At 40.0% G+C, this 23,903-nt stretch overlaps 1 long non-coding RNA gene across 1 annotated transcript in view; it reads left to right on the top strand.

Annotated features, from left to right (window-relative positions):
* LOC142097099 (uncharacterized) overlaps nt 1–23,564 on the top strand; it is a 35,281-nt gene extending 11,717 nt beyond the window's left edge. The window contains exons 2-5 of the long non-coding RNA XR_012678126.1: nt 1,989–2,070; nt 3,240–3,390; nt 17,094–17,176; nt 22,767–23,564. This is a non-coding gene — a long non-coding RNA (uncharacterized LOC142097099). The remainder of the gene's footprint in view (nt 1–1,988; nt 2,071–3,239; nt 3,391–17,093; nt 17,177–22,766) is intronic.
* Nucleotides 23,565–23,903: the final 339 nt, after the last annotated feature.

The raw sequence follows: 23,903 nt of genomic DNA, 5'->3' as shown, positions 1-23,903 counted from the left end.
TGTGTGTGTGTATGTTAGGGAATTTAGACTGTAAGCTCCAATGGGACAGGGACTTATGTGAGTTCTCTCTACTGTGCTGCGGAATTAGTGGCGCTATATAAATAAATGATGACAATGATCTTGAGAACAAACCCTTTGTAGCTTTACTGCTCCATTCCGACAATGCAGAGGGCCGTAGAGGGGCAATAAAAAGTGTAAGATAGTCAGAAATACAAATCAGCTTAATTTTTACTGTAGTCAGTTACAATCACTAGAAAATACTACATGTCACAATATCATTGCTGTTTTGAATGTACAACCAAAAGACAACTGGGAGCCAGATCTGACTGTCATACTGAAAATAGGGACAGCGAACAGATTCTGGTCCACGAGATGAGTCTTGGAGGTGTGTTTGTACTAAGCAAGATGCTGATGAGGAATATTTGAGTGTTGCCTCAGTTTGAACACATTGTAATAAATAACTCTGCATTATGTTAACAATGAATCATATCATCCAGTCTCACCGTGTATCTCTCAGAAGATGCTCACTGTCTACACTTATAGGAACAGAGAAAAGAAAATGACCACCTATCACCATACTAGTGATACAAATAATAATACTAGTGTTACTAATAATGAATAATTTCTCCACACTATCAGGAAAACAGCAAGACGTGAACTTTAAATGTCAGTGTTCAGCATCATGGGATCCACAAAACACGAAAATAATATTTAAGGGAGACAAGGGGCAAAGGAATTCCTTAATAATATAAATGCAGCACACCATTAAAATATGCAAATTATGCAAAAATGAGACTTAATTTACAGAATGATGGGTGATAGTGGTGACTATTCCTTATATTGAAGGTATGTTTGATTTTGGGTGATGCCACAGAGCTTTTAGCACCTGGAAATGAAAAATCAATCTCTAAAAAGATAAGACATTACTTTAACCCCCTCCCAGAAAATAATATGACCAAATGTGCACCATAGTATCTAATAGAAACAGTGTACAAAAGCAGCAAGTACAGCAATGTAATACATATATCTGTCATATGAAATAAAGGCATCCTGGCATAAGGGACTTCTGAGAAGCTTTCTTCCACTGTATGGGGGATTTCAAGCAGTAAAAAGTATGTTAGGTCAGGGGTCAGCCGGTTGCCTTATTAGTTTCACACTTTTTACCACTTGAAGTCACCAATAAAGTTTTGTTCTATGTGAACCAGCATCTTAGCAATCTCTTATACCGGTGCCAGTGTAGCTGCTGTCTCTTTGATCACCGGGATACAGCGGAGGAGCCGCTAAACTGAGTGCACCAGAGATCTCCATATAAATTGGAAAAGTTGGACTAGACTGCAGTGCAGAGAGATGGTCACAGTCCATGCTCCTGAGCTGACGATTAGTAAATAGATCTATATCGCTGTCTCTGAAATAAACATTTATACTGATGTAGGTGTTAAATCTATGTCTCCCTTTCACTTCAGGTTTTTGCAATATAACAATATGATAGTTTCTCAGGTTTACTCACAAGAACCAGGGTTTGATTATACCAATAACGCTTTTCTCACTGTTTCTTATCCCAGAGGGATGTTTTTGTTTTGTTTTTTTTCAAAATAACGTTTCTCCTCATAGACGCTTTGGTTTCATGGATAATTCTCTTTACATATATTTTCATCATCAGATCCTTTATGTCATAAATGCTGACCTCCATGGAGCAGGTTTGGTTTAAATGGAAAGCACATGACGCACTTCACTAGATTTTACATGGCTAAGTAGGTGCCAGCAGAGTATCTTTAACATAGGAAAGGGGCGGGACTTAACTGAACGCAGTAAAGAGCTGATTACACCCAATAAAGACTACTCCACCTGTACCTCACTTTTATTCCGGAACTTCATCCAGACACATAAAACTACAACGGTTATTTTCAAATATCAATAAAAGATTTGTTTCAATTATTGTGTTAAAAGAGAGACACTTTGAGATAATCTCTTTTTTTTTGTACTTCTAGAATTGTGCTGAATCTGTCTCTTCCATCTCTCCTGAAACTGCAGTCACTGCGCAGGTGATGCCAGGGGTATCAGTGGGAGGGGGTAAGTAAAAGAGAAAAACGTGACCATTCCTGAAATAAATGACAAGTATGGTAGATAGATAATGTGTATATACTCATAGGCAAACCGAAGGGGGTACTGTATAATTGAGGTGGCTGGACCTTTCCCCGCTTCACATGACTCTGCTTGAAAAGGGAGAGCTGCGTGCACCTAACAGTAGTGCACACAGCATTGCCCATGTATATTGTAGGGATAGGAAGAGTTGGCGAGCAGCCAAGCACTGTCTAGTATTATAGCCATGTCCCTATGCATGCTGGTCACGCCTACTGGCAGCGTGGTGTGGAAACCCCCCTCTACAAATCCTGCATTTGCCCCTGATACTATTGAATAAAGATGTTAACGCATGGGAATAGGTACCATATAAAATCACCTACATGCAGATCCAATCATTATTACATAACAATGACTGAGGAATTTGTTGAATTCTCCCCTTTCAATCTCAGTGTAAACTCCTGGACAAATGTGTTACTTTGTCTCAAGCTCAAAACCAGATGATAAACTCAAATGGGCAGAACAAAAATTCTGTATGAAGCGTAAATTGAAAAGCACCATCTAAAAATAACAAATAATGAATTAAAACGCAAGGTTATTATAGGACTTATTAGTTTACTATAACAGGTGTAGTAAAATAATTTCAATACGTGTTGTAATAAATGTATGGAAACACTTCTGGATTGCAGCTTTTAGACTCACTTCCTGAAATGTTACAACTAATCTAGTTTGATTTATAAAGTGGCTAAGATAGCTACTTATGTATAAATTAACAACCATGTCATTGTAGCAGAGAAAAACGAAACCTAGAAGATATGAACCTTGAGATCGCATTAACAATTACCAGAACACTTTCTTTAAACAGAGAGCACTGAATAGAAATGTGCTGTTAAATGGTTATTATTGTTGACTTAAAGGATATTGAGGAACATAAGTATATCAAGGTAGAGGTGATCAATTTCAGCGCTCACTAACTATTTTAGAGTGAACTCTTTCTACAGTGAAACACTGAACTTGGGTCACTTTGATGCTTATGTTCACCAATATCCCATATGTGCAATTTTTTTTTTTAATAATAAACATTTTATAGTTCTCTATCAGAAGTTTTAAAAAAACTTTAAACTTTTATTAAATGAATAAAGTTTATTTGTTTCTTTTAGTACTTGTTAATTATATGGGTGCCACTGTCGCTCAAGAGAAGCGGTGTAGATAGAGAACAGGAGAAGACCTAGTACTGAGCCTTGTGGCACTCCAACTGATAAGCGAAGCAGAGCAGAGGGGGATCCAGAGAAACTAATACGATTGTGTTTGGTTAGTGTAATGCGAATGACACTTGTAAAATTACCACTGCAAACACACTAGACATTTTGATGATAATTTTTTTCCCTGTCAGATCCTTTGTGCTTTGGAAAACATAAATTTCCAGAATTACTAACAGTAATTATTTTTTTGACACTTGCTCTATGATTATTATAGCCATGCAATTTTTTTGTAATCTTTATTTTGCAATTTTACATATGTTTAGCTTAACATGAAGCAAACCAAAAAAGTAGTACCTTATTTTTTAGTATTATTTTTTTCTCCTTTTTCTGACATATATCACAATGCTTGTCAACTGGCATGCCATGTCTTTGAAAGATCACAACACACACCATCAACAACAAACACAAAAGCACAGGTAGTGCGTCTACAAGTCATGTGTGATACCAGACACAGAGGTGAAACGCCAGTTGCGGGTTCTGAAATTATGCAGACTGACCTTGGGCATATGAACATCATCCTCACAGCAATACCACAACTGACCAAACTGTGGGCCGTGTTAAATGTCTGTGCATCTGAGTACGTATTATTTGATACACAGCAATACAGTTACCACAATGCTCCATGTACTTTAATTTCCTATTCACAGTGCAGCTATCCTTTTCCTAACCATGTTCCGTTTACAAAATAATGTAGATAATGTCTCCCTTTAAAGCTACACATTTCTGAGACTTTAAAGTGTCTGTAGTAAGATACCATAAAAACACATATACGTATTTATTCTTCCAAATGTGTGTTTGTTCCACTTTCAGGAGACAGTGCCTACCCTTTTCTGATCATGACTCCTCACTCCCATATTAAATCCAGCCACAGGCCAACCAGGTCAATCACTGAATGAACATTTGATTTTCTCAAATGCCATTTTCTTTACCTTGATCGATCTAGAGAAGCCTTCATATATGTACCAGATGTTGTGTGTGACATTGGTCTGAGTTTAGAAAGAATATATATATATATACTAAATGTTTACTTATCTATCTATCTATCTATCTATCTATCTATCTATCTATCTATCTATCTATCTATCTATCTAATCTCTCTATCTCATATTTATCTATAAATCTATCTATCTATCTATCTAATAAAATATTTTACAACAAAAAAAAGAAAAACTTTTGTACCAAAAGGATGACTTATTTAAGGTAATTTCAATGTTCATTGGAAAGGCACTTATAAAAAAGTCTGTTTTAATAACTATGGAAACTGTTGCATAATGTGTGCAGTATGTATAACACTTGCATGGGTGTTATTTTGTTTTTGGGACAGGGGAGAGTTTTTCCCTTAAGACATATGAGGTAATCACATAGGTGTGTGTGTATACGGATATAGATGTAACATTACTGTGTAATAGTCGAAACATGTACTATCAGTCCCATTAGATATGCAGACATGTCAATAAAAATATGACATAATAATTGTAGTGAATTCTGAATCGGTTACATGCCTCTTCCTGATCTTGGTGATGACACGGCGGATAGGGGCCACGGCGCTGACCTGCTCGGTGACCTCCCAGATGCCAGCTGTTGGCTGTTTGGTTGTGAAGTTTCTCCACACATTCCGTAGCAGCTGGCCCTCTTCGTGGGTGAGTCAGCGTGAGTATGTGAACAAGAATCAGCTTCCTTCAGTTACAAACATGTGACCAGGACACTCACTATGCGGCAGCTGCTGCCTCTGACTGCAGCGGGCCACAAGGTGCTCCGTCACAATGCAGGTGGAGCGACGTAAGTAGGAGGCGGCCCAAGCACCTCCCTAGCCCGCGGAGGTGGGATAGGAGGTGTAAGCTAGCGGTTCATTCCCATGTGAACACTTGTCGCCTTTAAAACTTGGCCCAAAACCAGATAACTTTGGAATGTTATTGTTAAAATAAATACACACACCTAAAAGTGTAATTGTTATCGATAATTTTAAGATTAAAATTAAAATAATCTAAAAATGTATTGCCATACCAGGATTTGTTATTGTGACTAATTTAAATGTAAGGCTTTAGAGGGGAAAAAAGAATCTAAATTATTTTGGGAAATAAACTTTATTTGAAACATTTAACAGCATTGTGAAACTTTGATTAAAATACATGAAGCACTGTGGCAAACATTGTGCTGAATAGAGTGATCATAGCGATGGTATAACCTACCAACACCTCGCACTGCTCAGTCTAACTCACTATTCAGTAATCACCAAGGAAAACCTCCCAACTTCCCGATTTGCAGGCTGCAAACTGTGTGTGTGTGTGTGGGGGGTCGTTTAACCAAAAGTGGGTGGAGTTTTAACCACATTTGCGCATGTGTGGGTGGGGTTTGGGAGGAACAGGTGTGGGGTTTAACTTGATGATTCTAAGTGTTGGGAGGTATACCAAGGTGATCTTTTGTCACACTCAAATATGTCTCCAATGCAGAAGCCATAGCGAGTGAGCTATTTACATAGGCTTCAGTGCATTTTGGTCTACAGTAAAATGGCTGCCTCATTTATAACTTATATAGAGACCCACTATAAAATACAAGTTAATTCACCTGAAACAGTTGTTCTGGCAAAACTTTATTTAGGAACTTGCCCTCTGCAGAATGAACAAACCAGGAGTTCTACTATTCAACACTATTCTAAGCATGTACTGTATCAGGACACAGGCAGGTCTATGTGTCCGTGTGTCCCATGTATGTAAGTATATACCCAAAAGGCCAGATGCAAGAAAAGATAAGTAAGGTGTAATTAGGGTAAAACAGAAAAACAATTCAGAGTAAAGTGTTGTAACCACTGTCTGTTGTGACCACAAATGGCTGAATACATAGATATATAGTAAAGAATCAGCCACCTATATTTGCCTATTGCCAAAACACAATTCCTCCACCTTCAAAACACCAGTTACACCATAGATATATAGGACCTGATTTATTAACAAACCCAAAAACAGCATGATACCATAAAAATACATATAAGTATTTATTCTTACTAAAGTACGTTGGCTCCATGTTGACCCCTCCGAAACCATCAACTAGCACACTGTTACTGGCCCAGGGAACGTGTGTTCAGGTCCAGTGTCAGCCTCTTCAGGACGTCAGATGTTGAGACCGTCCGTCGCTGTCAGCTTCCACCTCATGTTCTCATGGAAATCCTACGCTTTGCATAGAGTAACCTAGAGCCTCCCTACAGAAACACTACCGCTGGCCAAACTGTTGACAATGTTACACCTTTGTGCATCTGGGTCACTCCAGACCACAGTGGGTGCTGTGGCAGGAATTTCCCAGGCCACCTTTAGTTGTGTGCTGAAGGTAGTAATGCGGGCGTTTCTGTGACACATCTATTAATCTATACATCTGCCACTCGATGATGAGTCCTTTGTGCCCATAAAGTGGCAGTTTGCCACCGTAGCTGGCTTTCCACACGTTATAAAGGCAGTACATGGTACACATATTGCCCTGGTCCCATCAGTTGAGAATGCTTCTAATTTCTCCTTCGGGCAATCAGTAAAGTGTTGCAGATTAGCTCAGAGGCAAGGAGGCACAAGACTACAAGAAGACACGTGGCTATTAGGTACTTTTGTCATTCACCTAATTGTTTATTGTAAGGCCTTTTTGTCCCTCAATAGATTTGTATACATCGTACTAATAAATGGTTTGTTTAGCACTTTAGCCAAATTTTGACACTCTTTGTATTATGGTGTACGTAGATAAAAAGAATTGTGGAGTACTGTTGGATTAGAATAATGCCATATCATGTCAAAATCTCTCCCTCATTGGTTGTAACACTGTTTGAGCAATACCCATATGTAAATACTGATGGGTTTTTTTCTGTTGAAGGAGACAATGCTTACCCTTTCTGCACTTGGCTCCTCACTCCCATCCACACACAGAGCAAGAGGTTGAATGCAATTCAGCGCATATCTCAACCAGATTGGTTATAGAATGACAGGTGCCACCGAGAGGGGGGGGTGGGTACTAACTACCCGGGCATGCCAGGGAGCCCGGCCCAGACACTCGCTGCCAACTGTTTTGTTTTTTGTTTGTTTTTTAAACCTATTTTTTTTCTTCTTTTTTTTTTTTCCTGCGCTTACTGGCTCTGCCACCTTTGTTGGTGGGGGAGCAGGAATGGAGGCAAGTGGAGAAAAGCAAAGGCACTGTGTGATGAAGGAGACAGGGGGCAGGATGGCACAGTGATGAAGGTGAGGGGGAGCAGCATGGTACACTATCTTGCAGATAATTTCTATCAATGTAGCTCCTTTGAACTCTGCAGAGCTAGAAAGACATGGGACCAATTTACACCCATAGAGCAAAGATTATGTTTCTAATGTAATAATGTTGTGATGTTAAAATGTTGTATTTTATTTGTAATTTTATTTTTTGTCAGGTGCAGAAATAACATGTGTATTATTGTTCATAAATCGATGAAAAAACAAAATCAATATCTAATCTTTAGACAACATCAAAAAAATTATTTATGAGTTTGTGTTTCAATTGTTAATTTTATTTATTTTGTTATAAAAAAAAAGTTTGTAGTTGAAAGAAATCTTTGTGTGTGTGTTTTATTTTTTTCTAAGCAAATGTGTAATAATGGGACATATTTGCATGTAATGTATGCTATAAAGGGGTTTTAATTATTATTGAATAGTGCAGGTTGATTAGGTAAAGCAGTGAAAGGGTTAATATGATATAATTGTCATGGAACATGGGTGTTGAGGAGTAATAAGGTTAATGAGGATAATTAAGGAAATGCAAACATGTGCGTTTATATGCGAATTAGGAGTAAAGACGGATGTAGTGCAACAAGGTGCAATTGTTCATAATCAAGCAGAAAAGCAAATAAAAACACCTATACGCATGCGTCCGTACACCTCTTGCTGCACATTTGCTGCACAAAATTGTATATTTTATACTAAAAAAAAAACTAGACGCAGGTCCAACTGAGCACCAGACCCATTGGACCTGATTCATTAAGGCTCGTATTCTGAGCGCAACCCACGTTTAGTATTATACACACGAATTTAGGCTTTGCGCACTCCCAAACTCATCAACGCACGGATCTCAAGATACGTGGGCTTTTGAAATCGGGGGCAGATCTGATCTACTGCACAGACGCTGCAGGATGCGTCCAGTACCTATGGGGATTATACATTTACAAAAAAACGCACAGGAAAAAAGAAAAATATTGAGTTAATATCACCTGTTAATCATATAGGAATTAATAATAAAACAGATAAAATAAGTGTTTTTTTTTAAATTTGTTTCCAATGAAATACATTTATTAGAATGTTGTTAATGTTACTGAACATAAAACACATTGTTACTGTTGCTCCTGATTACAGACACATGTTATAGCCGTATACACAGCCAACATCACTGCTGATCAGGACTTAGACTAGTCCTGTAGCTGGAGCAAGAGATACGACAGAAAAACAAGTAACTGTGAGATGCCCAGAGCTGGATTCGGATGTGGCTGCGTGCGCTCGAGTTTGGCGCTCCCTAACTGTAAATTAACGAAATTATTATTATTATTATTATTTTTTATTATTTATAGGGCGCCACTAGGTGTCCGTGGCGCTGTACAGGGACAAACAAAAGTACAATACAAGGTGAGACAGCACAGTACAGTAAACAATAATCACAGTAACTCAATGAGCTCAACGCTAGGGTAGGGGGAGGGGAGAGTCTGCATACGACGGAGCCCAGAAGGGAGGGTACGGGTGACAGGGAAACTCCCAGAGGGAGAGGAGGGAGCGAGAGGGGATGGGGGGGGGGGGAAGAGGGTCCTCGAGGAGGAGGGCTGATAGCTGGAGAGCAGAGTTAAAAGTGGTGGAGACAGGAGGAGAGATGACCCTGCTCGAAGGAGCGTACAATCTAAGGGGCGGGGTAGACAGACAGAGAGACACGGGGGAGGGAGGGAGAGAAGGAGGAACGGAGGATAACTATGAGGGAAGGGGAGAGAGGGGGAAGAGGCAGAAGAAAAGGTAGGAAGTTAAGTGGGAGACTGAAAGGCTTTAAGGCTTTAAGGGAAATGCCCCTTGCCTTATGAATACAAACCTACAAACCTACTTGGTGTAGTGATATAAATGTGTGAAACTAAATATGCAAGACTTAAACAAAGAAAAATTACATATAATAATAATAATAATCATAATAACAATGGGCCTGATTCATTAAGGAAAGTTATGCAAGAAACTGAGTAAGTTTTCTTGCGTAAGTTTTCTGGACAAAACCATGTTATAATGCAAATTAGTTAATTATTTTGCACATAAGGAAAATGCTGGCTGTTTTTTCATGTAGAGCACAAATATTTGATAGCTTATTTGTACACTGACATTTAAAGTTGATCTAGGAAGAAAAAGACAGTATCTTCCTTATGTGCAAAATAATAAACTAATATGCATCCCTTGGATTGTAACATGGTTTTAGCCAAGGGAAAAACTCAAGTAAACAAAATGAGTGCTTTCCTTAATGAATCAGGCCCAATGTATTTAATTCTTTATATTTGACACATTTGTATCAGTATCAAATGTGGTGTATATCTATCTATCTATCTAAAACCCTTGTTCACTCGCTTGTTATCTCTCACCTTGACTACTGTAATCTCCTTCTCTCTGGCCTACCTGATTCTCGCCTTGACCCTCTGAAGTCTCTCCCGCCGCTCTGTCTCTGCAGTCTCCCTCCAACAGTCACTACATTGGCTCCCCATACCCTACAGAATTAAATTTAAACTCCTCACCCTCACCTTTAAAGCTCTTAGTCAATCTTCCCCTCCCTACATCTCCAATCTCATCTGTACCTACACTCCTAGTCGCCCCCTCCGCTCTGCCTGTGACCACCGCCTCACTACTTCACTGATCACCTCTTCTCACTTCCGTCTCCAGGACTTTGCCCGGGCTGCTTCCCAGCTGTGGAACGATCTTCCACGTTCCATCAGGTTAGCATCTACTCTCAAAGGCTTCAAGCGTGCCCTTAAGACTCATTTCTTTATTCAAGTCTCTCAGTCCTCCTAACTCTCTTGTCCTGGCTCTCTCCCCCAGTTAGTACCACCCTATTTGTGTCTCCCCCTTTCCTTTATGATGTAAGCTCTCAGGAGCAGGGCCCTCTTTCCTTGTGTGCTCCTTCTACTATTCCATCACCCCCTGTACCTCTTGGCCGGCTTCCCTAGCCCCATTTTCTTAAGCTTCGGCCTTCTTCTCGCTGATTTCTACCATCACTTTCACTCACTGTCCCAGTAATAATTTGATTTGCACCATGTTACCTGTGTCTGTGTATATATTTTTGTTTTGTTGTGTCATGGCTCACTGTGTTTGGTATGTTATGTACGGGGCTGCGGACCCTTTGTGGCACTTTATAAATTAAAGATAATTATAATAATATCTATCCATAATTTATCCATTTTCTATTTACAACGAAATAAAGAGGAAATGTATCATTATAATCAGACTGAATATTACTTTAACATTTTAATGGGGGCATTCAATTCCCTGTGATTTGCTGGCTGCGCTTATTTCTAGGTAACACGGTACCCAGGTGTTGCTGATTTCCCTGCACACCTGTGCGCTTCGCCGTGGTGTGTTTCCGTGGCGGCCGTGAAGGCTCTCCGTGGCGCAGTCAGCCAGTTACACTCACATAATGAAATACTGCATGTCCGCAGCCTTTTTGTCTTTAATATCCACAAATATTTGGTAATATTGTTTGATTATAACACTCTTTCACATTCATCATTGAGTTTTATCATTTATCACCTTTAGTGCTGTCAAGATGAAGAACGTTCATCTAATAACACAGTGTAATATATAGATTTGAATCCCATTCAGTCATATCTCCAGCTTTCCTGTCACCTGATGCAGTTGGTAGTGGGTCTGCGGGTGCCATCATAACCAGAAGAAATATCGGAATGAACACTGTGACCTTTACAACCTGTAAAAAAACTTTCACAACAGCTGCTGTTGGCTGAAGAAATCTGGTAAAAGTTATCTCAGAGAACAGTCAGTTGTTCAGTATCACTGAAGTACCAAGGCCAGGGATCCTCACTAAGTGTACAAAACACACTCAGAGAAATATCCATGTAACCTAACAGCATCTAACTCTGCAAATCACATTATGTACATGAATATCATGATCTGCAAAAGGAAGACACAACATTAACGAAGGAAAATATAGTGTATTACTATATATATATATACATATATGTACCAACCAGTCCTTCACCAGAAGCCTAATGCCACCTATACTGTACATACATACTTTTCACTAACACTTATATAAACGTTTCTGACAACAGTGCGTGTTTGTCAATCCTCTACAACACTAGTGTATGTGTCATTAGCACACGTGTGCACGTTATATCTCTCACACTCATCCACATCTGCAAACACCTTACCACTGTGTACCTCCAATAAACAGATATGCATGCCGTCCCAACACCTGTATGTCTCATTTATATTATTCAACACCTGAACAACACTTATATCATACTTGCCAACTCTCCCAGAGTGTCCGGGAGACTCCCGAAATTCGGGTTGGTCTCACGGACCGGAAGAGCTGGCAAGTCTCCCGCATCACGCTATTGTCTTCCCAAAATGACGCGATCCGCGGCCAATTGCGTCATTTTGTCCCTGCCCTCGCGACAAAATGACATTTTCGTTGCGGTGGACGGGGCCAAAATGACGCAATTGGCCCCGCACCGCCCCCTCCCGCCCTCCAGTCACGTTCATCTCCCGGAAAGAACTTCGCAAAAGTAGGTAAGTATGACTTATATTCCTCACCTATATCTCCACCCCTCTAGATTATTTCTCACTGATACCTGTATTATATTCCTCACCTTTACCTGTACACCTCTAGTATATTCCACATCTATAACTGTACACCTCTACTATATTCCTAACTTATACCTGTACACCTCTAATATATTCCTCACTGATACCTGTACACCTCTAGTATATTCCTCACTGATACCTGTACACCTCTAGTATATTCCTCACTGATACCTGTACACCTCTAGTATATTCCTCACTGATACCTGTACACCTCTAGTATATTCCTCACTGATACCTGTACACCTCTAGTATATTCCTCACTGATACCTGTACACCTCTAGTATGGATCTCTGGTATAATCTTCATACAGCTCTTGCGTTTTACATACAGACAGTCAGAACTGGTTTGGACAATGCTCACGATGTGTGTCTACAATCTGCAAACCTAATTGTCAGATACACAAGGTGCAAAATGTAAAACATTTGAGAGCCGGGAGCAACACAATAATAGCAATGCAAACATTAAAGATTTACACAGCCTACAAAAGTATTTACAAAGAAAAACACCCAACATTCTTATAATATTTTATTTGTCAATTATTCAGGGCCCATAAATTCCACAGAACGTGTTCATGCAGCTTAGACGTGGAACAGAAGGGATAGAACTCTAAATGTCACCAGGCTGCTTAACAAACCGATTTATATCTGTGTAAACTAACAAGGCAGTAACATGATAAAATGCACATATGTGTCAGTCCATGTGCTGTGTGAGCAACATGCGTGGGAAGGACACGCCTCTGATTTTGCATTGCGACAGTTACAAAACTAGTGAATACAGATTTTTCCCCTGATTTAAGTCAAATAAGTTTTTCATTGATTTGTTACTGAATACAAATGTAAACATTGATGATGGTGGGGACGGGGCATCCAATGTGCACGCTCACTGTGGTTATCAGGGTGATATCTGGCACAGGTAAAGGCGTCACCAGGAAGCTCAGCTTATATCACAAATGGCTCATCCATCCCCCACTGTAAATTAATCTTTTATGTTTCATATAAATTACTGAAGGCAACAAGTCCTGATATCTGGCATCTCATTGGCTGTGTGAGACACATGGCAACAGAAAAGCGCCATTAATTATGTACAGTCTCTATCGCTATCATATCAGATTGTTTATCTCCAGCATATCATGGCACCTATCCCACCGCGGCAAAATATTATTTTACGTTGCAATGGGCACTATTATGCCTGCAAATCCATGCAACAATTCCCTACAAATGTACAAAAATATACAAACAATCTGCAAATACAATTTTGTAGCATCTCAATGGCACGTGCAGGCGTTCTGCGCTGCATTACTGGTTATAAATGAGCTGATCTATAGTCACCTGTCGTGTGGTGTAAAACAAATTACGGTCTTGGGGATGAACAGTTTCAAATAAGTAGCAAATCCAGCAAGTTATAGAACTTAAATGATTCTTATAGTTTATAACAATGGGGCACAGTTAGAAACAGTCGAAAATACAGACACACAGAGTAAAGGCGTACGGCTCCTGTCTTATAGGCACCTATTGTTACCCAGTTACGTCCTATTGTTACCCAGTTGCGTCCATTTTCATGAACACGCTCAGCGAGATTGGGCCTGATTGATGGGAACAACTGTCTCCTCTATGAGGATGGGAGATGGCTGGAATAGGAGCATCGGGTGTTTAATGGAAATTTTAGTGTAACAGCAGAATGGCGCCTAATTCTACGCACAAACGGAGAAACAAAATAGTGAGATAAGATGTTACACAGGCCTTGGGTGGAGAGCTCAGAACCCTGGCAAGATCCCCACCTTAGCTGACTTCTGAGAGCAGGGGTGGACCTAGACTTTTTTGAGGGGGGGGTGTGATTTAGCATAACCCCACCCTCCATCACTCTGATTGGTGGGTTCTGCCCCCCTTCTTCGCTTTGATTGGACCTGCCGTCTAAGAAACAGGGAGAGAATGATCTCCTCCGATTGTGATTAATAAAGGAGTTACCCCAAATATCTTACTAGGCAGCGGCAGAACTACGGCCATTCCAGGGATGCAGCAGCTACGGGGAACAGAGATGAGGTAGGACCTGTAACCACAACTGCGGTGGCTCTGCCGCTGACTGCACCTTCTATCATCTCGACACAAGTGCAATGGAGCAAAACAGGGCTTCACTGCCCGTATGGAGAAGAACAGACCAGAGGACCTGCGGGAGGACGAATTGAGCTGCCAAGGCTATCTCCTAACTTTTGCTACAGGACCCGGTGATGTAGTGTTTTCCGCCCCTGACCAAATGTGTTACTTTGATGCAGAATTTTCTTGCGGACGTATTTCTGTTACGCACCGTGTGGTGCTCCAATGTATGTGATCAGCAAAGAGGAACATTTGCACAAAAAAAAGTCTCTGAGCCCCCAATTTATCTGTCCCCAATGACTATTGGGGAAGACGGGTCTGTATCAGGAATCCAGCAGATAAATGATGTATGGAATCAATAAGAAAACCCAGGCACTCTCCTAACACCCGGACAGCACTCCGGCCTGTCATCTCAGAACCATATGTTGCTTTGTGTGCAGCTAAAGGAATGCGTAACTTATCACGCTGTATTACCCTCAGTATACATCTCCCAGGCAGGAGCGTATGGCCTCTCACACACTCATCGCCGGCTACTTTCATCCAGCAGTCAATATGTTCTGCTCCATTTGAACTCCTACATACTCTCCATTGTGCTGGCACATTCTGGTTGTTATTCTTCTTCGGATCTTACCAGGTTGAGGGAGCCTGGACTCCTGCCAAACACCATCATTCCATGTCAGTCCGCAAACGTTTATTTACATCAAGCGTTCCTGTGGCAGAAGGGTCACAGTGGCTTACAATACAACTGACGGGCACAGTCAGAGGGGACCAGAGGCTGCGCTCCTGCTTATTTCCGTAAAGAGAGCCTGTCATGCTTTATATAAAGTCATAAAATGATTCTGACACCATAATAAGTGGTTATTTATCATGTTGTTATCCTATTTGCATACTATTCACATCTCTATGCTCCTCATACTTTACATTATGCCCAGAAACCCAATGATTGGCACCACTAGCGGTGCTACGCTCCACGCTACTAGTGCAAGAAACAACTGAGCAGTAGGGAGCGTGGTCAACACGGCCTCCGACATGTGTGGAAATATAGTCCTAACCGCAGACTTGGGCAGCAATTTCCAGGATCCCGCACATTGACAGAGCAGTCCCAGGAGCCTCGAAAACAGATTTTGGGGAGATTTACTAATAAGTCTTTAAAGATCTACAATAATTTGCAGTTAACATTGTCAGTGTGATATATTATACAGCCCACATGACTGCAGCGTATTATCTCAGTATGTTACCAGACAAGACATTATCCCAACATGGGCCCTGCTTGTGAAAGAACTGGCAATCTAATAGGAGAGGGGTGCGGCTGAGTCCGGCACATGACTGGTATACTGCAGAGATATAGGGTTGGCATACATAGGGTGGATGGTATATAGATTCTATGGTGGTATATGTTGGTACGCACAGGGCACTGCTGGGTGTACTACTCTGGTCATTCGGGCTGTATAATATGTTGATTTTTGTATAAATTAATGTGTGAATGGGTCGCACACATTTCCGGACAGAATTGCTGACTCCAAACGTTTATCCAATGGCTCCTGACCTTCATCTGATCACATTTCTCACTGTCACACTTATAGTTACCACCTGTATGAAGATTTTAGAATTTCATGCAAAATATTTGGAACCACTGAGAGCATCTGCGAATTATGACTCTCTCCGTAGCGGATTCTACTTATTCTATCTATAGGATAGAATAAGAGCACAGTGGCTCAGTGGTTAGCACTTCTGCCTCACAGCACTGGGGTCATGAGTTCAATTCCTGACCATGGCCTTATCTGTGTGGAGTTTGAATGTTCTCCCCGTGTTTGCGTGGGTTTCCTCCGGGTGCTCCGGTTTCCTCCCACACTCCCAAAACATACTAGTAGGTTAATTGGCTGCTATCAAAATTGACCATATTCTCTCTCTTGCTCTCTCTGTCTGTGTGTGTGTGTGTGTGTGTGTATGTTAGGGAATTTAGACTGTAAGCCCCGATGGGGCAGGGACTGATGTGAGTGAGTTCTCTGTACAGCGCTGCGGAATCAGTGGCGCTATATAAATAAATGGTGATGATGATGATGATAGGAGATGACTTAATATCCGTCAAATCAAAATCCTCTTACGAGCACGGTCCACAGAGTATATTTGTAAAAAGTAACTAAATAGTATGAACAACCCGGGGCCTGATTATCCAATAGGCTGTCTAAGCTGCAACCTAGGGTGCGAGGCTTTTGGGGGACGCAACATTTTTTTGGTGCAAAATTGTGATAAGGACAGGTATAAACTGAAAGTAATTTTATAATATGAGAGAATAGTTATTCTCCAAAGTAAAACATGAAAAAAAGTTATAAGGTTTTATTCTTGACGTACCCCAATGGTAACCGCTGAAGACAAGGAATCATCTTTGGGCAGGCGCTTGAGAATAAGCGAGAGGGAGAGACAAAGATGGCAACAGGCGCAGGTGTGACAGCCCCTCCCCCTTCACATCCCTCAGTAGCGCTCATTTTCTGCGTTTTTGGAAGGCTTACCCTTCAGCCCCTGACACAGACCCTCTAGCTGAGAACATCTCAAACAGTTCCTGGTTTGTACCCTCCCAACCCCACCAAAATCACCTTCCTGCCAGAACGCAGGTACGAGATGGGTTTTCGTATAGAAGGGGGAATTCCCAATAATGTCATCCTTGGGTGTTCCCCTGTTGGGTCAGAGCCAAGGATTAAAAAGACTTTGGAACCGTCTCCCAAAATGCTTAAATATTACTGCATGAGTTAACGTGCTGCAACATGATCCCAGATGTAACTGACATGAAGCTGACATTCCTGCATCATTATTAATAACATGTATTTATATAGCGCAGGCACAGACCACAGTGATTTACAGCTGAGAAGAAACACAATCAGAAAATGAGACTGGCTAATAAGAAACAGACAAAGCGGTAAGAGGGCTTGGCCTGCAAGCTTACAATTCATTCATTCAAAAATATGCTCTTTTATGCAAAAACACTTTAATAATAAAAACGCCTGCCTCGATGGGGAGGAGAAAAATGTTAAACAAAGAAAGAATATTTAATGCCAAACAAGAAAAAAAAACACCCACACACTTCAGTATATAGAGATATAGTAATATGACCCACAATAATGCACACATCTCTGACATCACAACACAGAAGGGTCGTTATACGTATTATACATTAATAAATGTGTGCAGGCAACAAAGCACAGGTCTAGGGCTTAATACGCTTTTCCAATTTATGATCATATTACCCATAATAAACCTAAATAAAATAAAGACCGATTTATGTAAATGTTCTATTAAATGAAAGTCGCATCTGTTCTAAACACAACAAATGTAAAACTTACGTGAGTGAATAAAGTCATTAAAAATGTCTTCCCAGATCAAAAAACCTCTGGAAAAGTTGTGAACTTCGTTAATAGTCACGAAAGTAAAAAAAACATCTGGTCAATTAGGAGTTAAACAGTATTTGAAACGTGTTCATTATTGTGGATGTTTTGTTGTGCAATTAAGTAGCTCTGTCGTTCGCAATTAAAAAAGTGAATTAAATCACTCCAAGTCAACAAAGGGTTATTGAAAATGACTGTGCGTTAATTGTTGTACGATGCCGTATAATCATCAGTGAAAAGCAAGGAATACTATGGCTCATTTATTAAAATAGAAATTTTGCAGTGAGGAAGTATCGCCTTGAGCTTTAAGTTTCATTATTAAAAAAAAACCAAAATATTAAATTAAAGTATAAAGAAAACAACATATAAATAGGATTATTTATAATCAATAACATATACAGTATATTATAATATTATTGTTTTTTTCATACATTAAGAAACATTATTAAAGTTATCATATGTTGAACTGGTGATATCAAAAATGCCTTTGTCCTGCTAGTCAATGCAAAATGACTGCATCTTAATATACTTTGTACACCCCATGACCGCAGCATGCAGCGCCACTGTACGTCCGCGCTTCCGATGTGAGCGATCATTGCGGTTTTGAAGGAGGAGCCTGCAGCACATCATGGAAAAGTTACAATGTTGCCACAAAGCATAAAATAACAATCATAAAGAAAGTTGTGTTGTTTCTTCCATTGCCTGTTTTTATATAACTCCTGATATTAAGTGACACCAGGGCGCCTTTATATTACATGACAAATATGTAATCTTTCCTTAAATACATTCAGGCCCGGCGCTCCCATTAGGCAAGGTTATGCAATTGTCTAGGGGGCCTCAAAATAAAAAAAAAATGACTATGGTCATTTAAAACTGTCCGGAAATCCACGGGGAGGAGAGGAGGGAAGGGGCTATTGAATCTTACCTGCATGAAGCTGCTCCTCTTTGCTCTGTCTCCTCCCCTCCGCTCACTGACAGTGACAGGCCGTAATGATGACATCATCACGGCCCGACAGTGTCTGTGAGTGGAGGGGAGAAGACAGAGCAGAGAGGAGCAGCTTCATGCTGGTAAGATAAAGAAAGACATGGGGAGGGGAGCTGAGGGGAGGGAAGCGCAGCGCCAATTTGGACAGGGTACCCACGGCGGGGGGCGCCGTTTTTTAAAGGGGGGGTCGCCGATTTTCACACTGTGCCTAGGGCGCCAAGGACCCTAGCACCGGCGCTGAATACATTGTATCACATCTGCACATTGGTGCAAAGGGCTTACTCAGAATCTTGAGAAAATACATTTCCAAACGTGATCTAAATTTCTGGCCATTCTGTGCGGCTTAAACGTAAAATCATTGCTTAGTGCAGGGAAAACAAAGTATTGTTTTTGGAGGTTTTACAAATAAGCAAATCATACACTGCAGAACACAGGTTACATGATCTACCAGATACCTGTATTATTATAAATAACATGTATTTATATTGTGCCAGCATCTACAAAAGTGCATTGGGAATAAACACAGTCAGCAAACAGAACTGAGTTTTAACAGACAGATAAAGAGGTATGAGGCGTTGACCACAAGCTTGCAATCTATTATCCTGTTCAAAACGCACTCGCTCCGGATTTCTCTACATATACACTCGCAGGTCCATAGGCAAACAATTGTCCAATGTAAATTCATGCTGTTACAAAGACACTTTAGCGGCATTTACGTTGCCGAGCTGGTTCATATGTGACCCTTTCTATACACTCCAAAAACATACTAGTAGGTTAATTGGCTGCAATCAAAATTGACCCTAGTCTGTGTGTGTGTGTGTGTGTGTCTGTGTGTGTGTGTGTGTGTATGTGTGTGCGTGTGTGTGTGTCTGTGTGTGTGTGTCTGTGTCTGTGTGTGTGTGTATGTGTGTGTGTGTGTCTGTGTGTGTGTGTGTGTCTGTGTCTGTGTGTGTGTCTGTGTGTGTGTATGTGTGTGTGTGTGCGTGTGTGTGTCTGTGTGTATGTGTGTGTGTATGTGTGTGTCTGTGTTTATGTGTGTGTTAGGGAATTTAGACTGTAAGCCCCAATGGGGCAGGGACTGATGTGAGTGAGTTCTCTGTACAGCGCTGCGGAATTAGTGGCGCTATATAAATAACATGATGATAATTATGATGATACTGTTTACAATACTGTGTTTGGGATTATATCCTACTCCAGGATGGTCGCTGACCGGCAACCTGACCTGTTAAGTCAGCAAAATAAAATCCATGTAAATAAGTTACCTAAGAAGCATTCAGCAGTGGTGGGAGTACCAGCCTTTAATACTGCAGGACTCCTACAGACACTATAGATTCAGTGCCACAGCCCTTTCCCTTTAAGCTTCTCCTGTATACATTTATAGTTCTTTACGTGCATAAAGAAACAGAAGGCGCTGAAAATCCCTCGGCAATGAAGGGACTAATATACTTTTTTTGTGTGAAAAATAGGGCTCCAGTTAATGATGTGGAGGGTTTTATAGCTGCCGTTAACACGTTCCCCTTGTATAAAGACATTGGGGGTTTTGTACCAGACAATGACCTCGGCTGTCTCAGCTGGTGCCAGCTTTTTTATAATGTGTGGATGGTGAAATTTATAGAACTTTTGTGGTGGTCTCTGTATCGCCAGCTTGTGAGTCAACATTTACAGTGGAGTGTGGTCTGCAGACAGACGCGTTTTATAGGACGATGGCCGTGCCCCCTTTTATTTACAAGCCGAGACCCCAGCAACACGGCTCAGATAGACAAAACGTCTCATGGCTACAAACAGCCTGTTACACATTAAATGCAGCGACTCTTTCCCACCGCTCTGGCAGTGAGAGGGTTAAGCTGATTCATCGCACGGTAACGAACCACAAACTTGGCTATTTCACAAAGTCTTGATCTTTTTTTTATTAAGCTCATAAAAATTGGAAATAATTTGTAACCTAGAATAATAATGACCAAATCAAATCAATGTTCCTATGCACCCAGCATGTATGTAATAAAACCTTCCAGTTCAGTGCACACATTTTCCCTTTCCTATCGCAATAACAAAGTTTGAAAAATATTATTAACTAGATATTACAATAAAAACACACACACTGCTGTCATGCTATAAATGCAACAACTGGAAGGAAACTTTAATAGTTATATAACAGCAGTAAACTATAACTATTATCTTCACACCCATACGGGGCAGGATTTATTGTCAAACATAAGAGAAGAGGTTGGATACTGTATGGATCTAATGTATCTAATGATTTGCTGTTATTAATATAGCACATACAGGTTATGCAGTGATATACAGAGAATATTTAATCATTGACCTCATCTCTGGCCCTGCAGAGCTTGCAATCAATATTCACTACTAAGGTTTATTTCAAGACAAGTCAATTAATCTACTAGTATGTTTTTGGAGTGTGGGAGCAAGTTGGAGCGTCCCCGGTAGGAAAGCCACGCTAACACGGGGAGAACATACAAACCCTACACAGATAGGGCCCTGTTTGGGATCAAACCTATTTCTCTAGTGCTGTGAGGCAGCAATGCTAACCACTGTGCCACCCACAGGCCCATACAATCAGCCCCCTGTAAGGAGACTGACTGCAGGAGATGAGAGGTCTAATTTTAATGATGTTGGATCACTGCACGTGATTGAAGAACACCCAAGTAGACGGCCACCCTCTCAATCCTTACCATGGTCCATCCAATGATACATTAATTATGATAAATGATTTGGGTTCATGTATGTAGCTGCATATAACTATGTGCAACCTCTAATACTATAGTGGATTCTGAGCTGTACTTACAAGGATACTTGGCTGCAGGGAGACTTGGTAACAATGGTCGTTCACTTCTTTCTTGTACGTAGATTTTCTACTCAAAATAGATTAGGGCCCTAAAAAAACATGGAAATAGCATTATGTGAATAAAACATTAGATCCTTCTTTCCTCGCCTCACAGGGGAATTTACAAATGTGTTCAAATGATATAGATTGTTTTGCAGATAGAGACAATAAGAGTCTTAGCCGAAGAAGTCATTGACACTTTAATTAATGACTGAAGGATTATACCGGAGCTGTGGGAAAGGACGAGGACGGCATAAGAGGGATCGAGATGGTTAGTTGAACGCAGAGAAGTGTTCTCAGACCATGACAACCTCTTGAAATAAAACTGCAGATTTGTGCAAGAGGACGGGGCTGTGTGCAAAGCTTCGTTCCTATCCCTGGCCGTGGAAAGCAAATGTATAGATTCATACTTATGTGTAAGTAAAATCACAATAAGACTCTGTTAATATTTGACAAGGAGCCAGTTGCCTTTTGTTCCCAACCTGAGTGACTAAATGAAAGGGAGAAATAAATGACTTTACAGCAACATCCATCAGAGAAAGTAGCTATTTGCTTTCCCTTGTCCTTAAGCAACCCCAAATTGCAAGAATCTGATTGAATTTAGACGGGAAAGCGAAACGCGCGGGTATTCAGCATGTACCATGCTTTGTCAGCCTCGTTCAGAGGAATCTCTGTTCTGCCTTCACATAGAACAGGATGCAAACGTGTCAATGGATATTGAGAGGGGGAAATTAAACACAATAACAGACAATAATGTCACCTTTTATTTATACGAAATGCGGTATAAAAAGAGGGCTCAAAATTTAAAGGGGACTCAGGTCCTAAAGTTATTGCCAGTGAAGTATAGCTACCTAGTACAAACAGACTATATGTGGGATTGTATATGTATATATTATTCACGAGCATGTAGTTAATTTGTCCTGGAGTTGATGGGTCTACTCTTAACAAGTGACAACGCTCAATAACGGGCAAGAACAAGTGAAATAATGAACTCAGAACATCAGTCTTCTCGTTTGTTGCATATATTATTAGACCAAGGAAACCTCAATCTGATTGGACACATTGTAGCTATTTGTCTCATGGTTTTAAAGGTTGTTTTCTTAGTTTTTTGCTATAAAAAAAAAAAGAAATGTCAATTGTATTAATAGAAAAATATAGTTTTTTTAATACTCTTTTTTTTTTTAAAGAGACATTTTCATTTATAAGCTAAGAATAGCCTAATTTATTCATGCTCTTAATTTGGCAGGAGAAAAAAAACCTCTTAACGGTCATTGTCTCTCTCTTTCCTTTTAAATAGAAACTCTGGCACCAGTTAGGACTCGCATATATTATATCTGGAAATAAACGGTAGCTCGGCCTGGATCTTCCCTGTGATGAAGGGGTTAATCCTCTTAATGATGTCCGTGGTGCACTAACACCAATACAAGATGCCGTATTCAATCTAAGCAACAGGGAGAAATCTGCCAAATATATTGTAATGAAAATGGTTTATAGCGAATTTTGCTTTCACAGACAACAAATTCATGATGCAAATTGGGACTCTTCAATAGTTGAAAGGTATATGCACATCAAAAGTTACAATAAATCCTTTTAAATATTAATGAGATGCAGTAAAAAGAGATTATATAAACATAACATTATCTTACTGCAAAATCTACTTAGTGAATATGGTGTTTGTAAAGCAAAACAACACTGTAATATTACTATATTATACACATTCATTTTGCACATAATTTTCATTTTTGAACTATATTTTTTTTTTTGTCAATTTCCTATACAATTACTTTTTGATTATAGATAAATCTAGAGACTCGCCTACGATGTCAGTTTTTGCTTCACAATCTGTCTTCAGTTTAGGCTGATTTTATCTATATTACATTGTATTCTATTCTAAGAGAACGTTAACACACCGGCCGTGAAAAAGTAAAAATAAGATTAAAATATTCCAGAAGAAGAGCCATTAACACCCCTGACATTCCTAATCATATTAATATATGAACTGTTACCCGTAGCAACCAGTCGGACATTGGGTTTCATTCTCTAAATGTTACCAGATAAATTATAGATTTAATCTGAAAGATTATATTACATGCCCCAAGAGCTTTCAATCATTTCTGTTTTCATTTTTAAATTTTGATCTCCCAATTTATTTCAAGTTATTTTATATATATATATATATATATATATATATATATATATATATATATATACAAAGAGAGAGAGATCTGCTGATAATATTGCAGACATGTCACAGGAATCAGTCATTAGAGAGTTGTCTGCGCCCAGGAAGTGTTTGGATGTTGCCTCACTGTGTTATATAATCCAGCTTTACCTACTGACCTGCATGAGGGTATTTGTAATTATTGTCCTTACTGAACTGTATTCTAGTTGGCCTGAAATAAAAGCAGATAGATCAGGTTGTCTAGACTTCAGC

The sequence above is a fragment of the Mixophyes fleayi genome, chromosome 7 (assembly GCF_038048845.1).
Source record: "Mixophyes fleayi isolate aMixFle1 chromosome 7, aMixFle1.hap1, whole genome shotgun sequence".
NCBI lineage: Eukaryota > Metazoa > Chordata > Amphibia > Anura > Limnodynastidae > Mixophyes > Mixophyes fleayi.
Note: the sequence above shows the minus strand (reverse complement) of the source record. Positions and strands in the feature narration are given on the sequence as shown.